The following is a 26340-nucleotide window of genomic DNA, read 5'->3' as shown; positions in this document are numbered from 1 at the left end:
TTGATTTTATTCAGCATACATTTTTATGAACAAGAACTTAATATCAAGTGACTTACATTTTAGACACCAAATCGTCTGTTTCGCTGTATTTCACCAACAAAAATAGTTCCAAAGTCCACCGAATTGTTTTGCGTCTCTGAGCAACACTTCCTAAATGAATCAGCCGCTTGAATGAATCGGTTGAATCTCAATGATTCGCTGCCACCTACTGGCGGGTTAAATTTCACATTTAAAGTGTCTTCATTTTAAAAAATTTAAAATAACAGTATTTAACGTTTTATATTTTGAACATTAAAAACATTTGTATGCATCTGCAACTGCTCTTGATTAACTTTAATAAAGTTATCTATTCTATAGTTATACATTTAGATTACAATTTCTGTACCAGAAAATCTTCTGTTTAAACCTACATGAAAAACTTGAAAAGCACCATTTAATTTATATGTTTGTTCTGTTGTATTTATTTGTGCTATTACTTGTAATTTGATTATTTGTTACTATTTTACTACTTACTGTTTATTCGTCTAATAATATTTAAAATAAATCTAGTAGCTTTTGGTGTCATAACCTTATGTATTGAGGTTAAATTTATCAAAAACAATGAAAACAATAACTATGCTTATTTTATAGGACCATTTTCTTGTCTTTTACTTTTATTATTTTTTTTGTTGTGGGGCCCGGAAGATTTCGGCGGGTCAAGTAAAAATTTGAACTACTGGTCCAACTGGGCCAGCAGAAAAAATCCTTAGCGTTGAGCCCTGAATGGTTTCAATAATTTGAATATTTTCTGGTATATAAGTTACCCAGGAGCTCTGTTGACATAGACTTAGCTAACGTTAGCTACAGCTTGATGAATTGAGTCACTGAACACAGTAGGAGAGAACACAACGTTAACCAGCTAGCTAAAGCTCCGGTGGAAATTTATTAGCTAATGCTACTGTTTTTGAGGAGTTAGATTTTGAGTTGAGGGGACTGACAAGGCAGAAGGTAAAGTGGTCCACTGTTCTAATAAGCAGACCCGCCAACCTGTAAGCAATTTACGTAGTGGCATTTTGACTTCAAAGTACGCTGGTACGATTTGTAACTCTAAGCTACGCAAAAACCTGATGACGCCTCTGTGCACGTCCACAAATCAAGCAACAGCAAAAGAAGAAGAGTTCGACCAATCATAGCGTTAGGTTCTTCCCCCAAATATACTGTAAATGTTAGACCCAGTGACAGGCTGGCATGAAATGGCTTGCATAATACTTAGTAAGGAGGTCATAATCATTTTTGACTCATGGCTGAAGTGGCTCAAAATGCATCAGATTGATGCTTTAAAATGTGGAATATTTAAATTTTTCTTCCAGGGGAGCATGCGCCCGGACCCCCCTAGAGGGGTAATATCCTTTTCACAGTATACTCACTACAAAAAACTAGACTACACCACTGGTTTAGAGTATCCTTTTTTTCCCACATTAACTTGTCTAGTACAAATATGTGGTTTTGTTTCATTATTACAGTGTATACTTTTTCTTTATTTACCCAGAAAGAACTGAAATGAAATGTGACATTGTAACATGACCATAAGACAGCTTAAAATGTAATTTAATCTAATTTATATATATATACAAAACAAACTAAACTATTTTGTCAATAAAATAAAATTATACAATTTTTCAAATTAAATTTTTTTTTTTTTTTTTTTTTTTTTTTTTTTTTTTAAGAATTAATAAATAAACTAAATTTGGAGTTTGACAATTAACACATTGCAACCATGCTTGGGACCGCCCTGACCACAACACAGCTATACAGCATAGTTCAAAACAATGTGGGAAAATAGATGAAGAAACACATTCAGAAAATCACAGAGACGAACACAACACTCGCCTCCCTCCACACACTGCTCTCACAGAACAGGAGACAAATAGACGAGATGGAATGCTTTACATTTCGTGAAATACAAATTTCTGAACATTGAACATTGACTCTCAGTCTTTATTGACCAGTTTCTCATTAAAATGAAAGTAATATAATATAAATTACATTGCAAATGTCATAGAAAAGCATAGTTCTAACAGCTGGGCATATTGTAACCATTGTTACAGCATTCCCCATCTGTGCAGCTGGCATTTAAACCCAGCTAGTGTCTTCTGCTAGATATTGAAGCATGAAAGAACTATCTAAACTGCTAAATAACAGATTAAAATATTAAAATAATATCAGATTTGTCTCATTCAAATAAACATGAAAAACAGAAATGAAATATTAACTTTAGCCAGAAATTTACTTTTGCTATGGTTAAATAAATGTTCAGTGATTACAGTGACTTCCATATATTTGAATTTTGGCACAATTTTTCTCTATATAGTGTTGATATGGCAACTAGTAAATACCATAAGTTTTGTTATGCTAGCATGTGTGTAAATGTTTAAACCATATGTGTTACAACAAACCCCACGTTAGCCCCGCTCACACAGCTAACCCCTATATAGCATTTCCTCTACATATTTAACATGAACACTCTGCACTGCTCTCTGACTGTTCTCTGATGGCCAGGCCTGCAGATAGAGATAGATATGTCTTGCATCGACAACATTCTAATCAAAACTGCAAGCAGCGATAAATGGGCCCTTGCACCCGTGCCACCACTGTATTTTTTCTCAAATGCAGAAACAGCAAATGCCAAGTATGTGATGTTCACTTATCTTTGAACAGGATTTATTTCCAGGTATAACTGTGTACTCAAAATGTGTCTTTGACTCTCATTTATATAGTTAACTATATTCTAGATAAACTACAAACAAAAAATGATATATTTCTTTTGTCTTTGCATTCTTAGTTCACTCAGTCACATTCCTGACTGAATGGCTCATTATGCAGCTCATTAGGGGCATGGTCTAAATCTCCTCAGGTGTGAATCATAGCATTATTCATGAAGATTCATGCCTCCCCGTATATGGCCTTTCTAAACAAAAAGTGTTTTAGAAATTTAAAATCAATAAATTTTTTTTTATGTGTCCGGAAGAATTTTAATATCATTTTGAATCAAAAAGCCTAGACTAAAATATACAGTTCCCAAAAGCCTTGTGAAAAAAAAATGTTTAGCATGTGTTTTGAGGCCTTACTTCAGTGACTTTTTTATTATTATTATTATTTTTATTTATTTATTTATTTATTTTTTAAAACATGCATATGCATAATTCTCTCAAAAATACAAACATGTGCATACTTTTTGCTCACATATTATTGTAGCCTAATTTGTGCTGAATGCAGTGTAATGAGATTTTTGTCAATTTTTTGCTCAAATGTCAGGGCATGTCAAAACTACTCCAGGGCCCCAAATTAGCAAAACATTGAATTTTGTCAGGCTGTCATGGACACCCGAAAACTCAAGATCTTCGCAATTTAACATCGCCAAGGCCTTTAAATTAGACTAACCAAATATGATTTTGATCTGATTAAAGCTCTAGGAGGAGTTTGTTAAAGTGCAATGTCTGGAAATGGCAAAAACTGCAAAACAATGGCAGAGAAAATTCAAAATATCACACTTCCTGTTGGGTTTTCAGATTTTGCATCAAGGGACCCTTTGCACCCTGTGCTTGTCTAGTACAGTTTAGGGATAAGCAGAAACAAAATGTAAAAAACACTTCCCAACCTCCCTTACATTTTGGGAGTCCCATATGTAATTTTTAAATCACAATTTATACTGTTGAATTATAGGCCAGTTGTAGAAGGATAATTTTTAAAGGTTAGCGGATGGATTGGTTTCTATCCAAACTTCACTACTATAAGAACAATATTATATTATACAAATAGATTTTAATTAATTCCACTTCATACTGGTGTAACTTTGCGTAGAATGCCACCTACTGGACTGAAGCAGTACTGGCCCACTGCTGTCAAAAAATGGTTAAGCCAAATCCTGACCAAATACAGGTTTAGCTGGGTATAGCCGTGGAAATGGGCAGACACAAACAAACAAAGCTGTTCACTGAATCTTTCATCCTGTGTTCAGCAGGTGGTTGATGTTCCAGTTCCAGGAATTGTCTCCAGACCTGGACAGACAGAATGATCCGAAAATGAATAAAAAATAAATAAATATATAAAAAAATCACTCTGGAAAAGAAAAGCAGCCTTTTAACAGCAAGCTCTGTCAAAGCGTGACATACTGTAGGCTGAGACACGGGGTGTAGAATTTCATTAGGGATATTTAAATTGAATGAATGAATCCCCCTTCTTTCCTGTCAGCTAAAGTATTGCTGTCATTAAAGGAAATGTTCTTTAAAACATTGTGCATTTTCAAGTAAATCTGTCATTCAAATAATAATAATAAACAGAAACTATTTTGACCAAATTGAAAATTAGAATTTTTTTTTTTTCTGTCCTTTAAAGGAAAATCCCAGTAGCTATATTTATAGTTTTGTAAAAGATGTTGGTTGAATAAGTTATCACAATTAAACCGCAGCGATATACATTAAGACAACTATTAGAGTCAATTATATAATAAAGATAGATTTGAACTGTAAGTTTGAACTGTGTCCCCAGGCAAGGGTATTATAATGGTTGGGTCAAGTAAGGCTGATCTATACATTGGAACTAGATACTATAAAATACAATTATATATCAGTGGGTTCCACAGTTGCTGTTTCTTGAAACTTTTTTTTTTTTTCTCTCTCTGAAAAGATCAAAAACCTACAGTATAACTATTGCAAAAACTGCAGTTTCAAGATGGAGTGTGTGTGTGTTTTGGTTGTACAGATTATTAATTAAATCTTGTGTAGAAAAAAGTGATGTGAAACTAACTGAAAAACAATTAATAAAAAAAATAAATAAAATAATGATAATAATAATAATAATTATATATATATATATATATATATATATATATATAATAATATATATATACTTTCCTGCTGCTCACTGGGGTTAAATCAAATGATGTTATGGTAACACTTTACAATAACAGTACATGAATAACCATGAACTAATACCTAAATTAATAGTTACTTCAACATGAACTCATGATTATTTAAGATATGAACCAATGAAGAGTGATCTTTAACTACGATAGGAGTCATAGGGATTCATGCATGAAAACAGCAGCCTTAACTACGCGTTAATACATGTTTGATAATTAATGCATTAATTAACATTTAGGGGTAAACTAAATAAATCAGCCTCCATAAGAGTAAACAAGAAGTACTCTGAATTTTAATTAAACGTGAATTAATACTGTCATAATTTACACTGTAATATCATAATCTGCCATATGCAGCTTTGTGATAAATAATTGCAATGGTACATGATTATTTAGCCATTAACTGCATAGATCTGTCTAATCAAATGTGGAAAATAGACTAACTACCACTAATAAATTTAATTTGATCTAAACTGTTTTCTGATTTTTATAGTTCATTTACATTTAGTCATAGCTAAATAGTCATAGGCCTAGTTTATTCCCGAAACTAAAGTATGAAGGGTTTGTTTCTGGCGGGACACTCATTAGTGGCGCACACTAGGTGTTCTCTTGGTGCGTTTGTTGTGTTGCTGGCATTTTAAACTAATAAATGTTGACTGCTTTGGTAAGCCGAATCAATAATTAAAGACATATTTACATGTATGTTTTATTGGGGTTTTCAGGAGGTTATGTGCAGTTATTAAGTGTATTTGTATTTTTGTCGTTTAAATGTATATGCTTTGATTAGCATTAGCTTGTGGACGCGCGCTATTTTACATGTAAATGTGCCTTATGTGTGTCTTTACAGGTATGTTTATGGCTTGCTTTCAAGTCCATATATGTTTAATTATATAAATAAAAATAAAATACAAATACTTTTTATTTTAGTTTTTTTGTACCCGGGTGTAAAGGAATAAGGATGGCACTCTATAGTATTTATTCATATATTAGTTAATGATGTGTGATATGTGCATCATGTCATGACTTTACTTGAGGGGGCACAATCATAATTAACTCATTATTAACTAACCATATACTAACATCAACTAATGGTTTGTTAATGTATACTTATGTCATGACTTTACTTGAGGGGGCACAATCATAATTAATTCACTGTTAACTACTTACCAAATTCAGCTCATGATTATCATTAATTTACAATCAAATACACTTGTACTAACACAACTATATAAGTATTCAGCCGAGTTAAGTGATGTTGTGTGACTTTTCAAAAAGTCAGAGAATGGAGGTACAGTATGATCACGGCCTGCGTCTGGATGGAGAGTGAACTTCTGAATCTGATCCCAGCAAATGCTCCCTGACCTTAGTTCATGTTTCCTGTTTGGTTATTTTTTTGGGAACCGATTCCTCAGGAACTGATATAAGTCACAGTAGTTTAGTTTGATAGGAAAGAATATCACAAAACAGATTAGGACCTTTTTAGATGTTCATTTACACTCTCAAAGTCATGTTCTCTGTGTTAAGTTGGGGAGAATGGGACACAACCTAAAACTTTTTGACAACCCCACATGGGGTTTAGAGTATCAATTTTTTTTTTTTTTTCATAACTTGTCTAGTACAAATATGTGGTTTTGTTTCATTATTACAGTGTATACTATTTTCTTTATTTACCTTGAAAGAACTTAAATGAAATGTGACATTGTAACATGACCATAAGACAGCTTAAAATGTTATCTGATCTGGGGCCATATTCACAAAACATCTTAAGGCTAAAAGTAGCTCCTAACTTGCAGATTTAGGAGAAACTCTTAAAAATAATGGGCGTGTCAGTCGTAATTTTTTCTAAATTTTTGCTCTAAGAGTATTTCACAAAGCATTTTAGCACTAAAACTACCTCCTAAATCTGTGAGACGTTAGAAGTAGTCAAGAGGACTCCTAAATCACTAAGACCAAATCACAAACAGTCCTAATCCACCCAAAGACACTGCACCAGAGATGGGAAGTCCAGGGGTCAGAGAGTAAAAGTCCTGCCATATTTTTATTCCACCCACTGAAGATAACAAGCAGAATCACCAAAGGAGAAAATCACTATTTTTAAGTTACCATCATCGAGGTCAGGGTTTGTTTTAGTTGAGCTCTTGACTCTTGACTTTTTAATATTAGATTTTGTTTGGGCAGTTTTAGTTGCATTAAAACCAACCAGACAAGCAAAGTTAAAAGATGATCAGGTGGCATTTGTTATGTTTTCACATAATCATTATTTGAAAAGAATCACTGAACTCATTTAGAGCCCAATCTTAGTTAGATTTTCATTACTGGTTATAGCAGCACTGTGATTCTACAGTACTGCTGTATTTGGTGTGCTGTCCAAGATTGAGGGCTCCGAGCTTGGAATTCAGCCCAAACCCAGAGTTCTCCCCATATCCCCACCTGAGAGTGAGTAGCGGGGTAACATTTTTATTAAAAAAAAAATATTTATTTGAATAGGGCAACATTTGTATTTTAAAACCTTTATTTTAATATGGAAACATGACACCTCATTCTACAATATTTCTATGATTACAACTAACCCCATGTTAGCCCCACTCACACAGCTAGCCCCTATGTAGCATTTCCTCTACATATTTAACATGAGCACTCTGCACTGCTCTCTGACTGTTCTCTGATGGCCAGGCCTGCAGATAAATATAGATATGTCTTCTAATTAAAGCTGCAAGCAGCGATAAAAGGGCCCTCGCGCCCGTGCCACCGCTGTATTTTTTCTCAAATGCAGAAACAACAAATGCCAAGTATGTGATGTTCACTTATATATTTGAACAGGATTTATTTCCAGGTATAACTGTGTACTCAAAATGTGTCTTTGAATCTCATTTATATAGTTAACTATATTCTAAATAAACTTCAAACAATAAATTATATAATTATTTTGTCAGTGCATTCTTAGTTCACTCAGTCACATTCCTGACTGAATGGCTCATTATGCGGCTCATTAGGGGCAGGGTCCTAATCTCCTCAGGTGTGAATCACAGTATTATTCATGAAGATTCACGCCTCCCAGCATATGGCGTTTTTTAAACAAAAAGTGTCTTTGAAATTTAAAATCAATATATATTTTTTATTTGTCCGAGTAGGAAGAATGATTTTAAGCAAAAACCCTAGACTAAAATATACAGTTTCCAAAAGCCCTGTGAAAAAATTTTTAGTATGTGTTTTGAGGCCTTACTTCAGTGACTGTAACTGAATATTGGCATGCAGATGTCTTCAGACCAGGACTCTAATAAAACATGTGAAGTTTGGGACAGATCGGACAATGTATGCCCGAGTTACAACAACTTCCTATTTCATGGCAAAACATTGAATTTTGTCAGGCCATCCATGGAAACCCCAAAACTCAAGACCTTCGCAATTTAATGTCACCAAGGCCTTTAAATTAGACTGACCAAATATGATGTTGGTCTGATTAAAGCTCTAGGAGGAGTTTGTTAAAGTACAACGTCTGGAAATGGCAAAAACTTGCTGAGAAAAAATTCAAAATATCTCAAATCCTGTTGGGTTTTCAGATTTTGCGACTTTTTTTGTAGGTACTGGACTGTTACATCTGTCTACTGAATTTCATACCTGTACATTAAGCATAGGGTGAAGTGCCCTTAATTAAAATTTTGTAAGTGGCACTATTGAGCCATTTTGCCACACCTAATTCAGAAATCCATGATGTAATGTTGTTTTTTTTTAAAGTTATATTTATGGGCTTTTTGTGCCTTTTTATTCAGATAGGACAGTAGAGAGCAGACAGGAAAGCTTTGGGCAGAGAGAGGGGGCAGGATCGGCAAAGGACCTCAAGACGGGTATCGAACTCGGGTCGCCGTGAACACATTTGCGCCATGTGTCGGCGCACTAGCAACGATTCATTTCGGAAAAGAAGAAGAATTGACTAAGCAATTACAATAATAATAAATATAGGCTGCAAGCAGTGATGGCGGGCCCAAGCCCGGTGGCACTGCCACTTCTGTGGTTTTAGGGCAACTGCGCACGGCGGGCAATATGAATTTAAACTAGGTAAATGGAAAAGAACTTAAGAACCAGTTGGAGACTGACCAGTTAGTTGAGTCAGATTATTCAATAACATTTTAAACAATAAGAATAAAATCTATACTGTGACAGAAATTAGTCTTTGATAATCTCTTAATATATTCATTCAAATGTACTAACTAAAAGCATTTATAGCAAAGTTATCATTAGCAGCTATACATTCAGATTAATTTATATTAAGGTCTTGTTAAACCTGCAAGACTGTAAAACACACAACACACACACACACACAGAGAGAGAGAGAGAGAGAGAGAGACTCTTTTTTCAGTAAGTTTCCTCAGAAGATTCATTGATTTAAATAATAAATAAAATCTACACTCTGACAGAAATTAGTCTTTGATAATGTCTTAATATATGCATCCAAATAAAATACCCACTAAATATAATTATACCTAAAACAGCGGTTTTCTCAACCGTTTAAATATAGGTATATGCTGCCCTCTAGTGATTATTCTATATATGACATCTGAATATTATTTAAATTATTTTAACCAAAGAGCAGTTATCTGCCTAATTTTAACTTACACATACTTCTTGAAATTAAAAAAATAAATAAATTAAAATGTCTTTATTAATAATATTTTTATAATAATATAGTATTATTGGTAAATATGAGACTTTTCCTGTTTCCCATTTTGTTCTTACTTTAAACCCTTGCAATGGCAAAACCATTCAAGATATCCTATAATCGTTCACAATTTAGCATTTTCAGTGTCCTGTCATCATGTTCAGAAAGTTTGGTGGCCATTGCATGAATCCCCTAAAGGCCAATTCACACCGCACCAACAAACGCCAACAATCACCGACAAATGGCAATGAACAAGTTGGCAGTTGGATTTAGAATTCTATGAGAAAAAACGAGACAAATGAGTTACAGAGTCTGACTGGGAAAAATTGAGATCTATAACTACATACGTGTAACCATGTTTACAATATTGTCAGGCAGTTCTATTAAGCAGAGCAGTTAAGATATATGGGGCTTGAATGATTAATAATCAGTATCCAACCTGACGAAAAAATATTTATCAAATGTTATCCACATTATATTTCAACAGCATTGTGAACTTTTATAACGATGCGTTTGGTCATTAACTTTTAAATGCATCATTATGCAAAGATGAGGAGAGTTCTCTGCATGAAAGACCCACGACTGGCAGATAAATGTCTGACTACATTTCTCTCCGAAACGGTAGGAAATTAAATTTAATTGAATGTGTGTGCTCAGCAGCGCTCACTTTGTACCCTTGAAGTGGTCTTCCGCCAAGCCCGCATAGATGCAGGCTCCGCGCACTTTAACTACCCAGGAATCCTTGCAAAATGCCAATCAGACAACGGATGGGAGAAGATTTCGCTCAAAAGTAATCGATGACATGGCTGAGAAGAAAATATTTAAAGGTGCTACAGAGGATCTTTTCGTCAACTGAGAAACCAAAGACTGTTGGTAAGAACAACCCCCCTCCTTCACAGCTCATTTCGAGGGAACGCCTCCCAAAACTCATGCAGGAGTATTGTAACACGAGTGTTTGTTTACCACCGGCATTCGCTGTGTCGTGTAAGTGGATTCATTATGTCGGACTCTGCTGTTGTAATCGGATGTCCCATTTTGTACAAAGTGAAGAGGAAATTATGCTTGTTTTGTTGTATTTCAGCTGCGGGTCCAGAGCCCCTCAGATAGATTGCAAATCAATCATCTGTGGCTAATATCCACCCTAGCTCCACTTAGCACTGGCCTCAGCAAGATCAGCTTTCATATTGTTTAAATAGTAAATAGACCAAATTTTATGAGCACTCATTGTTTAGTGATGACCATATTTCTGTCACAGACACGTCAGGCTCTAACATCCACCAATCACAGCGCACTCCATCTCCAGAGTACTGATCACCGCCACCTGCACCTCATCATTGCACCAATCAACAGCACTACAAGAGCACGCACACACAGCACTCCACGTCAGGTCTCGTTTGCAGATACTCACGTTAATGCTTACCTCAAGGACTCCCCGCTCTATACTTACCTGTCTCCAGCGTGTCTCCTGTGTGTAAGTGCTCTACCCTTCCCCATTTCCGATTACAGATTCATCTGCTGGTGAGAAACTTTACAATCTTAAACAAGGATCTATGTCTATTTATGATTTTGCTTTGCACTTCAGAATGCTTGCTGCTGTTAGCGTATGGAACGAACAGGCTTTGATAACCACATACCGTCAAGGACTGGAACCTCGGGTACGGCTGCATCTCACTGCATACGAGGATTCCATCGGCCTCAAAAAGTTCATCCAGCTTTCCATCCGCTGCGCCACTCATATGCAGGTGTGCCTCCAAGAGCACCAGGACCAGTCTCTTCCCAACATGCTCCTCTGCCGATCCAAACCCGTCAACTCCCCAGAACCAGCCAACGAACCCATGGATGTAGAGAACTCTCGTTTGACTCCCTCTTATCCATCCCGGAGGAGAAGGCCATGGAGGATTACATCAAGGAGGCCCTCGCTCAAGGATACATCCGGCCGTCTACTTCCCCTGCTGCTTCCAGCTTCTTCTTTGTGGCTAAAAAGGACGGAGGCTTGCGGCCCTGTATCGACTACCACTCACTCAACAAGATTACCGTAAAGATCAGATATCCCCTTCCTCTTGTCCCAGTGGCCCTGGAACATCTCCGTGGTGCCACTGTGTTCGCGAAGCTGGACCTCCGCAGCGCGTACAACCACATCCAGATACGTGAGGGGGACTAGTGGAAGACTGCCTTCATTACACCTACTGGTCAATATGAGTACCCCGTGATGCCGTATGGCCTGGTCAACGCCCCCTCTGTATTCCAGGACTTCATCCACGCCCCCTCCTTATTCCAGGACTTCATCCATGAGGTGCTCCGGGAGTTTCTCCGTTGGTTCGTCCTAGTATACATCGACGATATACTCATCTACTCCCGGAGCCAGGCCGAACATCGCCAACACTTTGTGGAGGTCCTCACCCCGCCTTCGTCAATTCCACCTGTTCCTCAAAGCAGAAAAGTGCTCCTTCCATCAGTCTACAGTATCATTCCTGGGATATATCATCGACCACAGTGGCATCCGGATGGACGAGAGGAAGGTGGAATCCATCACCACCTGGCCAGAACCCACAACCATCAAAGAACTACAATGCTTCCTTGGATTCGCTAACTTCTACCGCCGGTTTATCAAGAACTACAACTCCATCACTCATCCTCTCCCCAGGCTGCCATGCAATCTTCGTCCTCCACCCAATTTGCAGAACTCATCGCATCCCTCACGGTCCCGCATCAGGAACAACACCAGGCCCTGCTGGACCTGCGAACCAACCAAGAACGGCGGTTCCAAGCCATCGTGCAGGCCCAGCAGGAGGACCGCGAGAGATTCCGGAGCTGGATTGACCAGGAGGTTCAGCAGGAGACCATTGTGCAGCCGGCTGCGCCTACCCACCTGCCACTGAACAAAATGGGGCCATATGACGACCCTGAGGCCTTCCTCAATCTTTTTGAGCGGTCAGCCGAGGCAATCAAGATAATTTTGGGTACGAATTGGCCTGCATTTAATAAATTATTGGGGAGCTTATGCTCGGATGCCTCTTGGGGGGAAAAATTGAGGGATAAGGAGGTGCGAGTGCAGGTGGGAGAGACTGATCAGAGACCAGTGAGTTCAGCTTCGGGGGAACAGAGCGAAATTGGAAGACTTATTCTTTCGGATCGCGATGACTTTCCCCTGGAGCAGTCTCACGATGAGACGCTAAAACACGCATTTGAAAAGGTCAGTACCATCGATGGTCAGCCTCTCCAGCCTGGATGTCCACTTTCTAATCCGTATTTTGCGATCATAAAAGATAGGTTGTATCGAGTGACCCAAGACACTCGAAGAAGATACGACACAATTGTTAGTTCCAAAGAGCCGCAGGGAAATGCTTTTCCCCGCGGCTCATTCTAATCCAATGGCTGGGCATCTAGGACAAACGGCAACACTAAATCGCCTCATGACCCGATTCTTTTGGCCGGGCATTCACGAGAATGTGCGCAGGTGGTGCGCGTCTTGTCGGGAATGTCAGTTGGTTAACCCATCGGCCACCCCAAAAGCGACGTTGCGCCCCTCCCATTAATGCAGGTCCCCTTCGAAAGAATTGGTATGGACCTCATCGGGCCATTAGAGCAATCAGCAAGAGGGCATCGCTTTGCATTAGTCATTGTGGATTATGCAACGCGATATCCTGAAGCAGTGCCGCTCCGCAACATTTCCGCTAAAAGTGTTGCGGATGCACTGTTTAGTTTAATCTCCCGAGTGGGGATTCCGAAAGAAATCCTCACTGATCAAGGCACGGCGTTTATGTCACGCACGTTACACGAACTGTTGGGCATTAAATCCGTTCGTACCAGCTTCTTTCACTTCTTTTTTGCCCCTTCGAGCTTTTTTAAGGACGCCAGCCCCGCGGGGTATTAGACGTCCTAAGAGAGACTTGGGAGGACGTACCATCTTGAGAACAAAACTCCACACGTTGGGGCGGCTGTCTATGGAGAATTTGTTACAAGCCCAGCACAGACAGAGCCAGCTGTATGACAGAGAAACTAACTTAAGCAAATTTTCACCAGGAGATAAAGTACTTGTATTGCTTCCCACTTCAAGCTTGAAATTACTTGCAAAGTGGCAAGGACCATTTGTGGTTACACGGCAAGTGGGCAAGTTCGATTATGAGGTTGTGAGTTCCGATAGAAGGGGAGCACGTCAGATTTGCCACCTCAATCTCCTTAACCCTCATGTTGTGTTCGGGTCAATTTGACCCGAACACCAATTTTCTTTTTCCCGAAAATACTAGCTAATGTTATCGCTTTGGACTGAAACTTAGTGACTTTGTTCCCAAAGGGTATAACTAAATCTCAATATTTTTTTGGACATTTTCTTAATTTTTTGTGGGGGTTTTGTTACTCGTGGTGTTCCCGGTCAAAAATGACCGGCCCATAAAAAATAGCTTATAAATCACTCATTATACCATATTTTCACCCAATCTTGGATTCAATCTTTTTGTCAACTTGTTCTCTTTCAATTAGGACTGGTTTTATATTTCTGTTTGCATCTGATTAATCGTGGGCCTCATTTATCTGAGAGTAGGCATCTCATTTTTTGAGTAAATTTTTTAAAATTTTTGAATAATTTTGGAAATATTAAATAAAATCTGAAGAAAATTGGTATTGTTGATCACACTAGTCTACTCTAATGTTTCACCAGGAATTTTGTTTTGAAACTTTTGTTTTGTAAAAAATATGGCACATAGTCACACTTGTGGTGTTATTTTGAACACAACCTGAGGGTTAAAAAATGGAATGAGGCGGAATCAGTGATGCTGGCGACGGTGATTAGCGGAGAGGATGATCTCGGGCCAGAGGCGAATATCAAAAAACAGTCCCTCGCTCTGGCCCCCGGGGGAGATCACCTCTCGCCCTCACAGCTCACTGATTTACAAGTTACAAGCAGAATTTGCCGACGTGTTTTCTCCCCTACCGGGCCTTATTTCAGCACCACATCGAGACAGAGCCAGGCGTGGTGCTTCGCAGCCGGCCGTATAGATTGCCTGAACACAAGAAAAACATAGTTCAGGCAGAATTAGGGGCTATACTGGGCAAGCCCAATAGTGTTGGTTCCCAAGACGGACGGCTCAGTTCGGTTCTTTGTGGACTACTGCAAGGTGAACGCAGTGTCGAAATTCGATGCGTATCCAATGCCTCGGGTGGACGAGTTGCTTGACCGGCTAGGTACGGCTCGATTTTATTTGACACTGGACATAACGAAAGGGTATTGGCAGATCCCCTTGTCGCCATTATCCAAAGAAAAGACAGCTTTCCCGACGCCGTTTGGATTGCACCAATTCGTTACTCTTCCGTTCGGGCTGTTCGAGGCACCGGCTACCTTTCAGTGTCTCATGGATAAAATTTTGCGGCCCCATGGTGCATATGCTGCTGCCTATCTGAATTATATTATTATCTTCAGTAATGACTGGCAGCGGCATATGCAGCATTTGAGGGCCGTCCTGAGAACTGAGACAGATATTATAGGAGGTTTGTTCCTAATTATTCGGCCCTCACCAGCTCGTTGACTGATCTAACTAAAAAGGATGCGCCAGATACGGTCCAGTGGACGGAGCTGTGCCAGCAGGCCTTTACCCAGGTGAAGGCTGCTCTTTGTGGTGAGCCATTGCTTCACTCTCCTGATTTTTCTCCACGCTCCCCTGCAGTGGCTCCACCGCATGAAGGATACCAATGCGCGGATCACTCGTTGGTATCTGGCATTACAGCCTTTTAAGTTCAAGGTGGTCCACAGGCGGGGTGTTCAGATGGCTGTGGCCGGCGGGGGGAAATCTCCCCGGCCTGAGTCGGGCGGAGGGGGTATGTGGCGAGGGGGCGTGGTTCAGCGAGGTCTGCAGCGGGAGAGAGCATCGGGAGATCTTTGGTGAGTGAGCGGGTTAAATGTAAATCACAAACACCTGTTTCTCATTTCAGTAATTTGCGCGGAGACAGGTTAAAACGCCGCAAGAAGCAGGAGTCGGTGAGAGAGAGGGGAACTGCTGACTGAGCCACTGGTGCACGACAACATTGCTGGAGTGAAGCCCATTGTGGATTGTATATGCCAAGACTGGAGTGAAGCCCTTTGTGCATTATTTTGTTTTACTGTTGTGCGTTGCACAGTTTTTGTTTGACATTTGAATTTACTGAAATAAAGCTCTGTCAGCAGTTGAACGCCGACCCTGTCCCCTTCCTTCCTACACCTAAGAACATTGTCATTACTACACCATTCCCTCCTCCAATGCCTCCACGAACCCTCTTCCGGGCTGTCCACCTGGCTTGCTTTACATCACCCGGACACGACGCACTCCAACTATCTACTCAGCTAACACGACACTAGGCACTGGTCACCCGGGGGTCAATGAAACCCTCTCGTTGCTGAAAGAACGCTTCTGGTGGCCAGGGATGGCAGCCAATGTCAGAAGGTACGTGCAGGGCTGCCGGGAGTGCGCCATCTCCAAAAGTCCACGTCATCTGCCAGCCGGGAAACTCCTTCCTCTGCCCGTTCCCAACCGACCTTGGTCACACCTAGGAGTGGATTTCATAACGGACCTTCCCGCTTCCGATGGAAATACCTGCATCCTAGTCATCATAGATCGTTTCTCCAAATCTTGTCATCTCATTCCACTGAGAGGGTTAACTACAGCCATGAAAACTGCAGAACTGCTATTCAACCACGTGTTCAGGTATTTCGGAATCCCAGATGACATCGTATCGGACAGAGGACCCCAGTTCATCTCTCAAGTATGGCCGGCGGTGGATTACTGGTTCCGAGAGAGCGAGAGGGTCTGGGACTCAGCCCACCACCAGTTGCAATGAGCCCTGCGCAGACGCAGGATGGCAGCGGACATGCGGTGCTCCAACACCGCTCTTCCAGCCCGGACAGAAGGTTTGGCTGTCGACACGGGACATCAGACTGCGTCTGCCCTGCAAGAAGCTGAGTCCCAGGTTCATTGGCCCATTTCCCATCATCAAACAGATCAACCCGGTCACATAACTTCAACTTCCACAAGGGTATCGTATTCACCCAACTTTCCACATTTCACTCCTCAAGCCTTATAACCCTTCTGTTCTCTCCACAGGGCCTGACGTGACTCCCGCCAAACCCCCCCTTCCACTCATCCTGGTGCAGCATACGAGGTCCACGAGATCTTGGACTCCCGGTGCCGTGGTGGTCAGCTGGAGTACCTGGTCGATTGGCCCTGGGGAACGCTACTGGGTTCCAAGAAACGACATCCTTGATCCCAAGCTACTTCAAACTTTCCACGACAGTCACCCTGATAGACTGGCACCGCGGGGAAGAGGACGACCACCACGACGTTGGGGTCCTCGGCCCTCAGGAGCGGGCCGTTGGGGTACTATCACAGACACGTCAGGCTCCAACATCCACCAATCACAGCGCACTCCATCTCCAGAGTACTGATCACCGCCACCTGCACCTCATCATTGCACCAATCAACAGCACTACAAAGAGCATGCACACACAGCACTCCACGTCCAGTCTCGTTTGCAGATACTCACGTTAATGCTTACCTCGCTCCATACTTACCTGTCTCCAGCGTGTCTCCTTCCCTCTGTGTGCCTCGTCTCCTGTGTGTGAGTGCTCTACCCTTCTCCAGCGATCTCCAGCTCCAGCGTGTTCACGGATTCCCACATCTGAAAAGAAAAGGACAGTAACTATCTCCATTCATCTCACATATCCATCTACTAATCCATTACTGCTTACCTGATCACTGCTATTTGCTCTACTGGTGTCAATAAAAGACCATTACCAATTTACATCTGTGTCCGACTCCTGTGTACCATAACAATATGTTCTTGACATTTGTATACAGTGTTAAATTATTACACACCAGTGTTAATTTTGGCAGCCATTTTTCATTTAGTCTTAGTCTTTACCTTAACACTCTCGGGTCAGCGGTCACGTTCAATGTCAGGTTTTAAATTGTGTAAGTCAAATCGAAAACAAATATTCTGTGTTTATGTAATCTGTATGAAAAGAGAGCTTTGTCAGAAGTCCGTGATTCAGCTCATTATCCGCTAATGCGGCCACGCCCATGGGGTCAGCGCTATTCAGAGGCAAATTCAGTCAATACATGCATTCATCGTCTCAATCGTGTATTTATTGTCTTGAAAAGTGTTTTGAATAGCCATAGTTAGCGATCTCTGGCCTCTGTTAGTTCTGTTAGTTCCTTGATTGCCTATTCATCTTTAGTGCTCAGGCATTTGCGGACTAAAAGTGCACAGAGCGCCCTCCAGCTGCAAGCAGTGGCATAGCCAGAATTTTATTTTTGGGGGGGCCCCATCTAAAAATGAGGGGGGCGCTATATATATATATATATATATATATATATAATGACACTAATAATGACTACAATGACACTAATAATTCTTAATTTCTAAAAGAAATGCAAAATCAATCGGTAGTTATTAATAGAATAACGAGACACAAACCTTACATTAAATCGCGCTTGGTCCCATTTATTTTTGATCACAGTGCATACTACATATACAAACTTTTACTCTCAAAGTGCGCACATTTGTAGAAATACACGTTTACCTCAGATTTCATTAGATAGAATTTATAGAACATGTACGCTGGGTTTCATAATTACCGAGGTCATAAAATGTTGTTTCCTAGGGGGGTACGGGGGCATGCTCCCCCGAGAAAATTTAGATCTCCCTGGTGTACATATGTGCATTTTTGAGACATTAAGACCAACAAATTGGTTAACAATAGCTTTAAAACCACGTCAACAAATACATGCATGTGTGGCGTTACGAATTAATTATGCAGACTACGCCACCCGGAGGCTATTCCCGGGACTGCCCTCAACCTTAGAACACACAGGTTCGTCACAACTGGGTCAGGTATCAGACCAGAGTTGAGTTTAAAACAAAACTTTATTCAAAACATTCAATTTTTGTTCACTGTATCAAATAGTTCAAAGCAAAAGTTACAAGACATCACACTTCTGGGTGGGGGAAGGCCTGGCGTCCTTTAAGCAGAGAGGACACAGCACTCACGCGTGCACTCACACACCACAGTAAACCACAGCACGGCACACCTCACTGTGAACACTGCAATCAGAGGAGCCCACCACCACAAGATACTACACTGCTGCCGCCGGCCACCCCACTCCTGAAGGGAGAAAAGAAACACAATTTAAAACACATAAAGTAAAACAAGCATCACATACAGCAACCTGGTTCCCAACACAGTCAATTATCCAAAAAAAAAACTGCTGGTTACTCAGGGTACCTCAGCTACTGGATTATCAACCAGCTGAAATAGGCAACACGTCAGTAAAAAAAAAAATAATCACAAAGACACATATACCAAAGAAGATACACCGCACAGGTCACAAAAGAAAATAAAGAAAATTCATTCAACTGAATTGACCAACAGACATCAGATTACAAACTCAAACCAATGATAAACAAAAAAATAAAAACCAAAAAAAAAAAGGACAATAATAATAATAATAATAACAACAACAAAAAAAAAAAAAAAAAAGGAAAGAAACAACGCTAGTGACAGTCAAGTAGTAGCCACCCTGTCACACGCCACTTTTAGCTCAGTTACTCACGGTACTAGTGGAAGTGAGCACCATACCCCAAATCCAGACTGCAATCCAACTGATCCTGTAAGGATTGAAATGCGGCAGCAATACACAGTTAACGTATGGGAGCGACAAAATGTTAATCAGCCGTTAACCCAGCGTCACCGCATACGGTGCAGGTGGAAGATGATACAACTCCAGAGGCCGGATATGTAGAGGAGGAAACGCAGCTGAGCAAGCGAAACAGACCAGACAGATGACGCAGCGCGAAGCGGCTGTAGCTCGATAAAGCAGGCAGTCAAGCCCACATCAAAAGTGGGGTTAAACAATGCACATAGCGCAGACAGCCACACAGCAAGCGACAAGCCCCCTACAGCAGCCCACTGTACCGTCCCTTGCACACTGACCCGAACCTGTACTGCAGCTCACGAAACACAGATGCAGATGTATGATAAAAATGTCTCCATTACATGCAGCGATTAAAGGGCTTCCTGAAAAGCTCCCCAGTCCACCCTCGCCAATGTCCACACAAAAACCTGGAAGTACGGCGGCTCGCTCACTGACACAGAACAAACGCACACACATACCACAACCCGAACCGATTTTATAGGCAGGTAAATGACCCTAATCAGGACACGCCCTCAATTTGCTGGATGACGTCGGCGCCGGGGGGGAGGGGCGGCAGATCGTACTGCTACACATGCATGCACAGTTTTGAGGCAACTTTAATCGCATGTTTGGCAATTTCATTTTCAAACGGCAGTCATTGCTCGTAGTTTCTATTGCGCTTTATTTTAGCAATAATAAAGTAATTATGCAGCGCGCGCCGGCGCATTTGCGCATGCAATTCTTGAGTGCACGCCACAAGCACAGTATAATGACTGATTGGACAGTCGTGTTATTTTTTCTGAGTTTTACCGACATAGACTGACAACATCTCATCTGTACACTGTTGTTCAACTGAAGCTCCCTCGTCATCACCTGCACCTTTTCCGCGCTCGTTTGACTTGCGCCTGGCGCTGTCGGAATGCGCCTCTGAAAAGTGTCCCGTTTGTTGTGGTCGTAACGACGCAGTTCTATATAAACGCAGCGTTTTACTTGGCAATGTTTTAAAAAAACTATTTTTATTTTTGGTATTTTATATGCACCCGGGAGTGATATATTTTTTTTTATCCCCACCAGGGATAAAAATAATTCAGCAGAGGCAGGGATACATAGACCAGACCATAAACCATTTTGATTACACTCATGCTGATATTGTACTATTTGATGATCAGTAGTGGTTCGCTAAATATAATAATTCAATAAGCATTTAGGCTACAATAAGCACTTAACTTTTAATATATAACCTTAAAAATATATATTAAATAGATAATATAAATATCTAGATAGCTGGCTGACTAAAGTAGGCTAAGTTTGAAAATGATATAATTTGTACATGGAGTTATTATAAAAATATACTTAATTTCTTTACAATTTATAGGTGTTGTTTTAACATTCAGTTATGTAAGTTTGATGGTTAATAGCTTCTAGCAACATTAAATCCAGGAGAGAAGACAATTCTAAAGAAAAAGCATATTTGATTTACATATAACAAAGATTGAGCGCGCACAGCCGTGCACACATTATCTGCGCACGCAATATCTGCGCGAGAGCGAATAACGCCACGGAAACTGCCTCAAATTAACTATAATGACGAGAAGAAAGCTGTGTGCGCTGCAGTCAGAGGTTCTTGATTCTCTAACGATTTTTTATTGGTTAAAACGAATGTAGAGTTAGAAGCCCGAGCACCCACCGGATTTCACTGCATTGAGATGCGCGTCCTGGAAGCCTCGGGTGCCGCTTCACATTGTCACTCATCGCATAATAACGAACTCTCACATGCAAAGATAATAACAGCAGAAGCTACGCGCAACACGTGAAATAATCAAACCAATAAGTCTAAAAACAGCTGTTGCATTTTACCGCGCAGCATATACATCAGTGTAACAAATCAACATAAAAAATAAAAAAATCGCTCAGAAATCTGGGGGGGCCTGCATAATAATCCACGCCACTGGCTGCAAGTATGAATTCAAAACACAGTATCCAGCACTCATAGTAATGACAATAAATCATGAATAAATATTACTCTTCTGTATAGAAAATTGACAAACATATGAGAATCCATCAGTATTTCTCCAAATGTGCTAAAAGCCTATATGAAATGCCATAGAGGTAACATAATTGTTCAGACACTTTACATCACAGAAATACATTATATTTTAAAGAATATAATAGAATACCATTATTTTAAATTGTAATAATATTTCACAGTATTGCTATTTTTTCTGTATGTTTGATTTACATTATGATGACCCAGCCAGCAATGACACGTGGGGCCCAGATGGGTTAGCTACGGGTTCCATGGGTACTGTGTGAGCATGGGCTTTAGCTGGGTGAAATCAGCAGGTTCCATGTAGGTTTTGTAGTACGAGTCCCACATAGGAAGCCCATATGAGCTGATTACATGGGCCCCATAAGGGACAGGCATGGGCCAAGTGGGCATGGGTGTGATCTGGGAACACATATATGGGTCTTGCATGGCATATTTATGGGCCAAGTGGGCATGGGTTTGAACTGGGAATGCACATATGGGTCCTGCATAGAATTTTTATGTGCCAAGTGGGCATGGGTTCGAACTGGGAACACATATATGGGTCTTGAATGGCATATTTATGGGCCAAGTGTGCATGGGTTTGAACTGGGAATGCACATATGGGTCCTGCATAGAATTTTTATGGGCCAAGTGGGCATGGGTTTTGAACTGGGAACACATATATGGGTCTTGCATGATATATTTATGGGCCAAGTGGGCATGGGTTTGATCTGGGAACACATATATGGGTCTTGAATGGCATATTTATGGGCCAAGTGGCCATGGGTTTGAACTGCATAATATAAACCGGTCCTGCATGGCATATTTATGGGCCGAATGGGCATGGCTTTGATCTGGGAACACATATATGGGTCCTGCATGGCATATTTATTGGCCAAGTGGCCATGGGTTTGGGTGATTGGTTCAGGTCCAGCAATATTATGTAATGCTCATCTACAAACAAGCATCAAAAATAAAATAAAATAAAATAAGCTTAACTTAAGATATCAAGGGGAGCCTTATCATTCAAGCTCCTCTTGGCAAAGCAAAATCTGCTCATCACAACATGGCAGACAGAGCATCATTCTGCTTGCTTCGATGCTGGACAGGACAAGAGGAAAAAAGAAAAAAAAAAAAAAAACAAAGACTTGCAGGAGGCCTCATCATCAATCTGTCTGCCACTTCTGTGTTGTTAGATGTCCTTGGACCAAGGACTAGCATGTGTTTGTATCAAGGTGTAGCTCATACACCAACAATGACCGATGTGTTGGCTGTAAAAGGTACAGTAGATCTTGTAGATCTCTCAGTAGATTTGGTTAGGCTATCTGAAGATCTTCAGGATGCATTGACATATACATGGTTTATGATTTAAGATGGTAAAGGGAGGGGCTGAGGTAGTTAAAGAAGTAGGCCTGTAAGGACAGAGGCTCTTTCAATTTAAGTAAAAGAATACAGCTGCAGAAAGCCTTCCGACAGTGCATGGAGCATTCACATAAACACTTTAATTGGTGCAGTGACAGATTGGGACAGATTTATGGGGATAAGTGTAAAGGAGACAGCATTGCTACTGCTGGCATTTGAATATTTAAAATATTTATATTGTATGAATATTTTGCTAACTTAACATAAGTTGCTTATAACATATAGTTGCCTGTAGAATGTTGGGTAAATCCCTCCCTGATGCCTCATAGGACCCATTTTGCTACCCAATTGGCTTTTGGTCAGTTTGCACATCCATCTACCACGCCAGATACCCAGATTCAAGACCCGCTTGGGGAGTGGTTTCTGGTATCAGAGGTGGAAGTCATTAATTACAAATACTCAGATTACTGTAATTAAGTAGTTTTTTGGGGTACTTGTACTTTTATGAGTAGATTTTCAAGCCTGTACTGTCGTGTATCACGTGTGATGCGTGTGATGTCATGACGTTGTGAATGGGTACGAGTAAAGATAAGAAGTTGAGTTCACCATCGGCCTGTCTCCATTCTGATTTAATTCGATGTCTTTAGCTGGTATAAGCAAAGATATAACAATGGCAACGAGGACAGAAAGTAGATGACTACCAAGTTAAATCTGATTGCGAGTTAATTTAATTTCTACATCAGAGGCCTCCTAAAACAATATCTGAGAGGTCAAAAAAATAAATAAAAATTTGCTCATTTTTTTCTATATTTGGGTTTTACAGCCTGCTCAGTCATTACATTCAAGAGTATTTAAACTTGTGCAAATGTTGTAACATTATCTAAAATTACTTTTACAGACTGTTTTTGAGTCAAAAGACTTCTTTAAACTCTTTAAAACTTGATTAAAGATAACTACAATTAAATTAACAAAAAGAAAAAAAAAAAAAGAAAAATCCTACATGCAACCAAAATTCCCAGATGGTAGTGTGTCTAACAATGCCTAACAATTATCAAATGCCATATCACTGCTAAAATGTACTAGACATCTTTTATGGAAAATAACATATTCACTAAGTACCAAATAGGCAGCTTGAAAGTGTAACAATTTTGAACATGTACAAAAACAATCAAAAATCAATATATATATATATTTTTACAACATTAATATTCCAGGAACAGTCCTTAAAACAAAGAAGAGCTTGCTTTTCAGTGTTTGCACTTTATAGGATAACTTGTTGCCATCAAGCTCCAGAATCAACTTTTGCAGTGCTTCAAAAGTATACCTCAGTTCAGGAGGGTAGTTCAAATTCAGTTAAAAAAGAACCTTTTGTCTCTCTAACAGCACTCCAACATCTGCTAGGCTCTCTTCTATGTCTGCACCTTCAAGTCTTGTGACATAAATCCCCATCACAGTCTCCTGGATAGCCTCCTGTGCAGGGGCATTGTCTGTATTCTAGAGTGGATATTTAAAGGTGTTTTTAAAAGATGTAATATAAGTCTAAGGTGTCCCCTGAATGTGTCTGTGAAGTTTCACCTCAAAATACCCCATAGATTTTTTTTAATTAATTTTTTTAACTGCCTATTTTGGGGCATCATTAAATATGAGCCGATTTAGGCTGCGGCCCCTTTAAATGCTCACGTTCCCTGCCCACAGAGCTCACGCTTGTCTTTAACAGCATAAACAAAGTTCACACAGCTAATATAATCCTCAAAATGGATCTTTACAAAGTGTTCGTCATGCAGCATGTCTAATCGCATAAGTATTGTATTTATTTGGATGTTTACATTTGATTCTGAATGAGTTTGATGGTGCTCCGTGGCTAAAGCTAAAATTACACACTATTGGAGAGATTTATAAAGAATGAAGTTGTGTTTAAAAAATGAAAATAACGACAGTCTTGTCTCTGTGAATACAGTAAGAAACGATGGTAACTTTAACCACATTTAACAGCACATTAGCAACATGCTAACGAAACATTTAGAAAGACAATTTACAAATATCATTAAAAATATCATGATATCATGGATCATGTAAATTATTGCTCCATCTGCCATTTTTCGCTATAGTTCTTGCTTGCTTACCTAGTCTGATGATTCAGCTGTGCACATCCAGACGAGCTGGCATATGCAAATATTGGGGGTGTACACCCTGACTGTTACGTAACAGTCGTGTTATGTTGAGATTCGCCTGTTTTCCGGAGGTCTTTTAAACAAATGAGATTAATATAAGAAGGAGGAAACAATGGTGTTTGAGACTCACTGTATGTCATTTCCATGTACTGAACTCTTGTTATTTAACTATGTCAAGATAAATTCAATTTTTAATTCTAGGGCACCTTTTAAAAACACAGTACTCTTAAATTCATATGTATTAGCTTTAACAAAGCATTTAGAATCCTTGAAAAAAAAAAAAAAAACTTAAAACATTTAAAATAAAATAAAACATTTTTAAAAAGCATATATACTCACCATAAACTCCAAAATCAGTCTGCTAGGTTGTTCATTCAGGTAGGCACAAAGAGATTTGATTATGCACTCTCTTCATTTCGATATGATCAGTCTAAAGATGCAAATAACAATATTAGCCAAATATATATGTAGCATCTGGACCAAAAACACAATTATTACATTTATTTAATGAATAATACAGAAACTCTCCCTAACAAGTCCTGCTAACCCATCCCCCACAACTGCAACACACAGGCAGGATAGGTGTCCTGTTCCTGTTTTACTGCCAGATAAAAGGCACTCTTCCCCCTCTTCCCTCTCTCCCTTTTTCCTTTACTGAAAACGCTAATGTGAAGATGATGCTGAACTAGAAGCTTCTAAGAAACCCCAAGCTCGTGCCAGGCTTCGGCCTAGACCTTCCATTCACCAAAGATCCTCTGAATCCAACTGGTTCTCTTTCATCAAGACAATATCAGCAAAGATTCACCGGGAGCCTCCACAAATTGCATCAGGACAGTTTAATTCAAATTGGCGAGACATGCAAGTATCAAACTTATTCTCATTATTTGATACATTAAGTATTCTTACCCCTTTTAAAGAAGGGTGTGTTAGAACTAAACTGATGGTTTGCTCAAGGCTGTTGATCTGATGAAATTCAAAAAATGCTGTAACTTTCTTTCCTGTATTCTGCTTCAGCTCTCTCTTTCCCTTGGTAAATTGTATGCATGTATGTGTGTGAATGTTAGAGTAGTTAAGTGTTTAGTCTAGTTAATAAAGTCTTGTTCATGTCATACGTAAAGTTGTCCGTGTTTCAGGCTCATATACTGGAGTCCCTAATTTTGCCAATCTTGACTACATGCTCTGAGTAGTACAGTACAATAAGCATGTTAATTTCCCATGACCAAGAAATGAACATTTCTTAGAATTAATAAACAATTAACACTGAGTTTTCATTGGCCAAACAGATTCATTTATTGTAATATATTTTATTTTATTACATAAAGTTAATTTGATTTAACTGATTCAAATATTTATAATTAATTAATAACTAGTTATGATTAATTATATTTATTATATCTAATTTGCTACATATCCTTCACATATTAGCTGCTTTTCCAATGCTGCCAGTGTTATTTTCATTTTAGCTTGTTTAGGCACAGTATAATTACAAACTGTTCTTGGCCCAAAATTCTCAGCACGGTTGGGGCACTGTTCTGCAGAGTTTAGTTCGACCCAAATTAAAC

Source organism: Chanodichthys erythropterus, chromosome 7 (genome assembly GCF_024489055.1).
Source record: "Chanodichthys erythropterus isolate Z2021 chromosome 7, ASM2448905v1, whole genome shotgun sequence".
Lineage (NCBI taxonomy): Eukaryota > Metazoa > Chordata > Actinopteri > Cypriniformes > Xenocyprididae > Chanodichthys > Chanodichthys erythropterus.
The sequence above is the reverse complement of the archived record's forward strand: the minus strand, read 5'-3'. Positions refer to the sequence as shown.